Here is a 9,405-nt window from a genome sequence, read left to right as displayed (position 1 = left end):
TGTGTGAGAGAGTGGGTGAGTGCGTGAGAGAGTGCGGTTGAGACCTGGGGAGAGCGGGTGAGTGTGTGAGAGAGTGTGGTGAGACTGTGAGAGTGTGGGTGAGTGTGTGGGTGAGTGTGGTGAGAGTGTGGGTGTGGGGGTGTGTGGGTGTGTGTGGGTGAGTGGGTGAGTGTGTGAGAGAGTGTGGGTGAGTGTGCGAGAAAGTGTGGTGAGAGTGTGGGTGTGTGTGGGTGAGTGGGTGAGTGTGTGAGAGAGTGTGGTGAGACTGTGAGAGTGTGGGCGAGTGTGTGAGAGGGTGTGGTGAGACTGTGAGAGAGTGTGGGTGAGACTGTGAGTGTGTGAGAGTGTGTGGTGAGACTGTGGGAGAGTGGGTGAGAGTGGGAGTTTTAATGTAAGCTGTGTGCAATTGTCAGTGTAAGAGTGTCTTTGTGTGTGTGTAGGCAGCGGCAGTTTAGCGGTTAGCGCGCTGCGCTACGAACCCGGCGACCCAAGACCGATTCCCGTTCACGGCCAACACCGGTGACGATTGTCTAAACCGGTCATGGGCCTCCCCTAGGTCGACTCAGCCTCAAATGAGTACCTGGTGTGGTGTGCAAACATCGCCACTTGGGAGACAAAGGCGGCCGGGCCTGGTGCTGGCCACCCACCCCGTCGTGTGCAGTGCCGACCTTGATAGGTGCTCGCTAACAGCACTTGCTCCAAAAGTCTGCCAAGGTTGCCTGGGGGATCTTTGTCTTTGTGTAAGACGTACTGCTCTTGCGACTGTTGTGCAACTGTCTGAGAGGCGTGGTGTGTCATTGTCCATTATCTGAGAGTGGCCGTGAGTGTATGAGATTGGGTGAGTGTGTGTGCCTGTGAGTTTGAGATTCGAGAGACGTTGAGAGCGAGCGTGGTTGCTGTGGCCACCCACCCCCTCGTGTGCCGTGCCCGGCTTTTTCTAGATGCTTGCCACTGGCGAACAGCACTTGCCCCGAAAGTCTGTGAAGGCTACACGGGGGATGTTTGCATTTGCATGGAGGGGTAAGTGTAGCGGTTCGCGCACAGCGCTCCAAACCCGGTGACCCGAGTTGGAGTCTCGCTCACGACCAATACCAGTGGCGAATATTCCAACCGGTGCTGGGCCTATACTAGGTCGACCCAGCCTTAAAAAATGTGTACCTGGCACGGCGTTTACACACCGGCACTACGGATACAAAGGTGGCTGGGCGTGCTATTGGTCACCCTCGTGTGCCGCGTTGGCCGTAGCTCCCTCACAGCCACTTCCCCCGGGAGCCGATTGACGGCTACGCGGGATTTAATATTTGTCCTGAGACGATTCATTTCACGTGTGAGGCCCGCCACATTTGCTCTCGACACGTTCTGTGCGATCTTGGGAGAATCAACTCAGCCCCCGGGCAACATCCACGCAACGGCGCAAAAGAGGAGGGGGGTGGGGGCATCTTTAATGAGACACCTCAAGAGTCACGTAGGTAAAACAATTAAATTAATAAAATAAAAATAAAATAAAAATCACGACGTTTCGGAGGCAACACAAGCTTCCGTCTTCAGGTGCTGTGACGGTTCCACCTGAAGACGGAAGCTTGTGTTGCCTCCGAAACGTCGTGATTTTTATTTTTATTTTATTTTATTTTTTATTAATTTTAATTTTTTACCTACGTGCCTTTACCGAAAAAAACCTAAGAATATGAATCATTGCAGTCACGAAAGCTTCAAATCTAGAACACCTCAAGAGGTTGGAAGTTGTTAATCCCCTAGCCCCCCACCCCCTTCCCCTCGTGAGTGGCTTTGCTTGACGCTGCCATCTGCCCGGGTAGGTGCGAGGAACGAACCGTGTGCCTGAGACCGGATACATCGCCGCGTAGGGATGACCTCCCAAGCGGCCCTGCGATGGAGAGTGGAGGGTCACGGTGCAGGATGCTTGCTGTACGTGACATCAAGACAACGACCTCGCCCCCCTCCTCATCTCAAGAGATAAAATTCGTTCCGCGGAATTGGAAGGATTGCCCCCCTGTAGCTTGCGCTGTGCGTAAAGTTTCTGCCTATTCCGTTGTAGACCAAACCCCGGACATAATTGTATTAATCAGTCCAAGGTCTCTTATCGGAACTGTGCGACTTCTTAAGAGAAATATTAACGCAAACGCCCGTTACCAGATCTTGGTACAAATCAGTTCCTGCCCGCCGAACACATACGCCAATTCCTGTGTGCTGTCCGCGTAAAACCCGGACAGGTGGCAACACGATTTATTAGCCAAGAGACGTGAACCCGAGCCCGAACCCTAACCACACTAACCACACAGACACTAACCCTAACCACGCTCACCACACAGACACGAGCCCTAACCACACTCACCACACTCACCACACTCACCACACAGACACGAGCCCTAACCACACTCACCACACTAACCCTGACCATACCAACCACACTAACCACACTCACCACACTAACCACACAGACACTAACCCTAACCACACTCACCACACTAACCACACAGACACTAACCCTAACCACACTCCCCACACAGACACGAGCCCTAACCACACTCACCACACTAACCACACAGACACTAACCCTAACCACACTCACCACACTAACCATACAGACACTAACCCTAACCACACTAACCACACTCACCACACTCACCACACAGACACTAACTTTAACCACACTAACCACACTCACCACACAGACACTAACCCTAACCCCGACCTTGATCCACACCCTAGCCCCACTCGACTCAAAGCGTCCCCCCGAGTCACGTGATGTTCCCTGCCACTGTAGCCATGCCCCCCCCCACCCCCCCTGCGGTGCATGGCACGGCAGTGGTTGCGACCCGGTCTACCCCTCCCCTCCCCTCCCGAGGAATGGAATGTTCCAAGGTGAACGCCTCCCTCACCTGTCTAGCCTTGGGGTGTCTGTGAGAGTGTGTGCGAGTGTGTGTGGGGAGCGCTAGTGTAGCAGTTAGCGCCCTGTGCTACGAACCTGGCGACCCGGGTTCGATTCCCGCTCACGGCCAACACCGGTGACAGTTATCTGAACCAGTCCTGGGCCTCCCCTAGGTCGACTCAGCTCAAATTAAGCACCTGGTTCGGTGTGAAAGCATTGCCACTGGGGAGACAAAGGCGGCCGGGCGTGGTACTGGCCCACCCGCCCCCTCGTGTGCCCTGCTAGCCTTCATAGGTGCTCGCTAACAGCAATTGCCCCGACAGCCTGTTAAAGCTACACGGAGGGTCTTTGTGTCTGTCTTTGTGTCTGTCTTTGTGTCTGTCTTTGTGTCTGTCTTTGTGTCTGTCTTTGTGTCTGTCTTTGTGTCTGTCTTTGTATGTACGTGTGGGGAGCGGTAGTGTAGCGGTTAGCGTCCTGCGCTACGAAGACCGGCGACGCGAGTTCGATTCCAGCTTACGAATATCAAAACCTGTTCTGGTGAGATTGTGTTACGAGATTGGGGCCGTGTTTGCGTGTATGATTGTGAGATTTGGGCCGCCTTTCCTGTTGGTGATATTTTGAGACACACTGCGACATTTCACATTAAGTGACAACACGCACAGCACCCAAATGAAATCACAAAGGTCAAATGTAACTCCATGATCAAACGAGCAAAAAAGGTCAAGATGCAAGCCTCCCAAAAGGTCATCCAGAAACACGAACACCAACCACGCGGTTACGTGTTTGACGGTGTGTATTAGTGGGTTGTGTGCGTTTTGTGTTAGTCAGGAACTCATATCGCGTTGCGTATCAGTGAGTAATGTCGTCGACAGTAGCGGCTCCTGCAAAATCTCTCAGGGGGGGCAAATGTCTGGATGATTGATAAGGATAAGGTCCACCCATGCAATGGATAAATTAACAGCTTAAGCATGTAAAGGCAACTTCACTTCTTTAATATTAATGAAAAATAAAGTGACTCTTACAATACATCTTGTTTGTTTCTATACTCACTATTAATACAATCCACTCAAGTTTCTTTTATTAAAGATTCCACTAGGTGGCGACAAATTATATTGTTGGATGAAACGTGCTTACGTATGATGACGTAAGCACGTTAGGGCGAGCCCTCCCGGAAGCCGTAGAGAATGCATTGGAGCGCCCCCGTTCGAAAAAAAACCATCATTGAATGTAAATCTATGGGGCCACTCGGGGCGATTCTCAGCCGGAGTGAAATCGCCCAAAAAGAGGCGGTACTCCACAGAACGTGACATGACGCTGATTGGACTATATCCAGAGGCACAGTGACGGCTAGCGTGACTCTGTGGTTGAATGACATTGGTGGTGCGTCGCCCAATCGCCCTAATAAAGAAACCGCCCCTGGTCGTCGATATACGCGGACTCATGTCTTCAGAGCTGCTTCTTGTCGTGCTGAGTGTGTTCTCCTTCACCCACGCAACCCGCACCTCCGGTGAGCGCGGTCGGTTTTCGTGCCGCCACGCGAAAGAAGTTCAACATCAGTTAAGCAGGTGGTAGGTTGTCGCGAACAATTTAATCCATTCATTATAATCATTCATAATACAGTAAAGTCACGGCGATAGAAAATTAACTTAAAGTAATAAAATAAATAATTTTAATACAGTTGAATTTATTTTATTTTGTTGAATTATTTTTTATCTACGTGACTTTACCGAAAGAACCAAGAATATGAATTGCTGCAGTCACGACAGTTTTAAGTAAAAAATGCATAATACAAGTGTAAATGTGTCGTAACCCCTCCACCACCCGACACGGCCAATCAGCAAGAGATTTGTCACGTAAACAAAACGCGCCAATTAGTGACTACTTGAGCCCACCGGTGTGTTGGAGAGTAAATCCACAACATTTACAAATTGAGTAGTACGACGTTTCGCTGGTAATTACATCATCCAGCATCATCAGGCGATTTGCCAGAATAGTGAAGCCCTCCACCTGCTTCCGGTCTTAAATAGAGCAGCAGGATGACGTCATCAGTGAACCCACCAGGTGAAGAGAGCAGAGGCGGAGGAGGAGGGGGGGGGGAGGCAAGGCCGTAGCCATGTAGTCAACATTGAGGGGGACCAAATCTTCCAGGGGGTCCCCCCCCACACAGAATTTTTTTTTTTATTTAAAAACGAATTTCCTGCAATTTCCTGCCTAAAATATTTAAAAATTCACTAACACATGGGATGGACTTTTGATTTATTTTTTACAATAATGTCTAACAGTGTATTGTATTACATTGCTCTGCTTTTTTTTACCTTTTCTTGTTTCATTGTATATAATGGCAGCGATTAGAGATTAATAAAGTACAACCATAACCACAATCATATAAACAGATATCTATTTCTAGATTTGAAGCTTTCGTGACTGCAAGGATTCATATTCTTAGGTTTTTTCGGTAAACCGAACCTCACAAAAATAATATCCAGGGCCTACCTTGGCTCCTCCCACCCTCAACCAGTATATATACAAGGACTGTTTTCTTGGAATTTCTCTTACTTGATACAGCTATCGTGGCTGTGACGGTTCCACCTGAAGACGGAAGCTTGTGTTGCCTCCGAAACGTCGTGATTTTTATTTTATTTTTATTTTACTTTTATTAATTTAAATTTTTGAGCATATTTGAATATTGGAGGGGGGGGGGGATGTGTGGATGTGTCCCCCCAATATGTATTATAATTACGGCCTTGGGAGGGGGGCATTATAATATATAATATATTAGTAATAAGTAAATTAGTATTGTGTTTCCCCGATAAGGAAGTGTTATTGTAAGATGTATTACTTAAGAATACGCTTCTAGGCCGCACTAAGCCTGTAGATGTCAGAGCGGTTTACATTTATTAGAATTTCTCTCAATTTTAAATGGATTCTCGAATTAGTCTTGGACAGTAACAATTCGTTTTGCACAACACCGCAACGTTGAACTGAATGTTATCCGTAATAGGGGGTGCTTTAAAAAAAGCGTGAACACTTCTGAGAATTTGCAGCAACGCGACAAGAAATGTGCAGCCCCCGGCCTCTAGAGACCACCTGGAGAAGATTCCAGGCACACGAACAAATGGAGACTAACTTTTTGAAGCTATTAAACATTACATTTGTTATCATGTCACAGTGTAGTATTATCCGTTCTTTGTCCATTAAAAACGATAGTCCCATATGAGTTGTGATTTAAAGCTTTCGTGACTGCAGGGATTCATCTTCTTGGTTCTTTCGGTAAAGTCACGTAGAAGGGAAATAATAAAATAATAAAAATAAAACAATAAAATAATTCTCACGACGTTTGAGTGTTAACATTTTTTTGGAGCACGCTGTATAAGAGTTTTCTTTTTTTAGGGTTACATCGCATAAATATAAATGTGTCGTGAAACCCACACACCACCCGACACACCCCATCCGCGTAAGGCGTGTCCCGTACACAAACCGTGCCAATTAGTTACGATACTCTTAGGTGTTTTCGGTAAAGTCACATAGGTCAAAATAATTATAATAAAATAATAATAAATGAAAATAACTCAATTAAATCACGATGTTTCGGAGGCAACACAAGTCTCCGTCTTCAGGTGGGACCGTCACAGCTAAATTTACTGTATCAAGTGAAGGGAAATCCAAGATATTTAATTGAGTTATTTTAATTTATTATCATATTTTATTATTTATTTTTTACCTACGTGACTTTACCGAAAAAACCTAAGAGTATGAATCCTTGCAGTCACGAAAGCTTCAAATCTAGAATTAGTTACGAGTTCATCAAACCGCTGCGCTGCGCTTCTTAATGACGTACAATACGTATGGGGGGGGGGGGGGGGGGGTCAGCATTACTCCTGCACGGTATCCACGCCGCAGCCTTTGTGGACTCACGCCGGCCTTGAGAGCCGGGGCGAGGCACCCACATCCCCCGCGTTTTGTCGACAGCCTGTCGAAGATTCACCGGGGCGTGCCTGTGGCGCATGTCTGTGGCGGGGGAGCGGTAGTGTCGTGCATTAGGGCGCAGCGCTACAGACCCGGCGAGCCGAGTTTCGATCGCCGCTCAAGACCAACGCGTCAAGTGACGATTCTGAACTGGTCCTAGGCCTTTCCCTAGGTGGAGTCAGCCTTAAATGAGAACCTGGTGCGGTGTGTGTGAACATTGTCACTAGAGCAGGGGTCAGGAACCTTTTTGACTGGGAGAGCCATAAAAGCTAAATATTTCTAAATATATTTCATTGAGTGCCATAACGTATTTTTAACGTATAATACATGAAATATGTCTTACTTTTAATGCGACTTCTGGTGCTGCATGGTTTTGCTGATGGCCTTGTAGTCTGGTTCATACGTGGTGAGGTTGAGCTTCAAGCAGGCGTGACCCGTGAAATGTATCTTCAAAACTAATTTCTGTTTACTTTTAAATGACACAGTAGTATTAAACAATATCACAAGTATTTTAAAATCAGTTCCAAACTGATTTTTCGTTTTTTTTATTCCAACTCAAAATTGTCTGGGAGCCATATGCCGTCACCGGAAGAGCCATATATGGCTCGCGAGCCATAGGTTCCCGACCGCTGCACTAGAGACAAAGGTGAGAGCCGTTACGGTCTTCATAGGTGCTCGCTAACAGCACTTGCTCCGACGGTCTGCTCAGGCTGTACGGGGGATCACTGTCTTTGTCTTATCTCTGTGTGCGTATGAATTAAATTGCATACATTCCAAGCACATTGGGTCATGTCTGACATTTATCCACAGCAGTGTCGTCTGTGTGCGTGCATTGTGCCCAGTGACGAATAATACTCGTAGCACAAGTAGCTACACGTGTAGCTACGGGCCCCACACATTCAAGGGCCCCCGCGCTAAATGCTTTCAAGCTAACAATTCCGCTTCAGTGATTCTGCACTTGCTCTATTACTATAGTACTATACCGCCTTCAAGTTTAATGAATGACTGGGTGTTTAAGGTTAGCGATTTGTCGTATTATCTGGCCGTATAGCAAATGAGAAAATACAATTACTTTACTGTGCAAGTAAAAATTAGTTTAAATGTTTATTTATTTATTTACGGCCCCTTTAACACATTCCTGCGTGGGGAGCTGGTAGGAACGTTGGGTTGCTCGGTCAATGGCCAGGGTCAACGGCGGCGTGGTGTATTCCGCAAATATGGCCGACTGTGAGGGTGGGCACAAGCCGGCGTGAGTAGCTTAAACGTTGAGTTTTATAAGGGCACCAAGGGGTGACCAGCCACTCCCCCCCACCAAGCCCCACCCTCCCCACCCAGCCCCTCCCCACCCTCCCCACCCTCCCCACCCAGCCCCTCCCTCCCCACCCAGCCCCTCCCTGCATGACGGACGGACACAATAACCCCCTGTGGGCTGGTGTAACCAGGAGGTTCCTCCCTCGCGGCTATGTTTACACACCGCACCAGGTACTCATTTGAGGCCGAGTCCACCTAGGGTAGGCCCAGGACCGTGAGCGGGAATCGAACTCGGGTTGCCGTGGTTCTTAGCGCAGCGTTGCGCTAACCACAGCACTGCCGCTCCCCACACACACACCCACAACACGCACACACACACAGCACCCGCATGTGCCACACGCACAGTTGTGAGGCCTCCTCCTCTTCGGCACGTGGCGTTTATATTTGGATTTTCCAATCGACACTGCCGAGCGAAATTCTCCCACCACGCCATCACCACCACCACCACCACCCCATCGCTTTGTCTCGTGCCACACCGCACAGCACGACTCTCTCGCTCGCTCCATCCGCAGTGGCAGCGGTGGCAAGCTGCAGGGGGGGGGGGGGGGGCAAGTAAGTGGGAGCCGCAGCGGTGGCTCGGACATGCGAATTGCCCCGCCTGGTATGCAAGGAGAGATCGTGGGTTTCGATCTCGGCCTTGACGCCTGCTACTGTCTATTTGGAGTTTGCCTGTCTCTCTCTCTCCCCGTGGTCGCGTGGATTTTTCTCGTTTTTTTCCTTCCTCTCCACATTAATAAACGCGCGTTTCGAGTTGTTTGTCTGCTATGCATTTCCAGCACGACGATGAGCCACTTCGCTGGGTCATCATTTGTGGCGAGGTCGCTACGTAGCTCAGTGGGCATTACCTGGTCAAATAAACTATAGTTCATAGTTTAATTGCCGAGGCCTCAGAAGTAGTTCTGCGGTGTCACCTTCCACTGGCCTGTTCTCCAACAGGCGGTGATGTCACGACTCGCAATGGGACATCACAATAATATCATTTGCGTATTTTTCTAGGACAGCTACGCCAAGTACCAGAAATATATTTCACGAGGGTTAATTTTTTCATATTTTAAGATGTTTTCAGCCTACGAATGACGAGTCGTGTTTATTATTCACCTGTGTAGGAGGAAACCGGAGCACCCGAAGGAAACCCACGCCTTGCGCGCGAGGGGAGGGGGCAACACTCGATCCCCGTACAGATGGAAACAGATGGATATCAGTCCACTCTCTGTCCCTCCTTTTCCTGGCGAGCCCAGGGA

This window comes from Lethenteron reissneri, chromosome 6 (genome assembly GCF_015708825.2).
Source record: "Lethenteron reissneri isolate LAM-NWPU_2019-01 chromosome 6, ASM1570882v1, whole genome shotgun sequence".
NCBI lineage: Eukaryota > Metazoa > Chordata > Hyperoartia > Petromyzontiformes > Petromyzontidae > Lethenteron > Lethenteron reissneri.
This window is presented reverse-complemented; position numbering follows the sequence as displayed.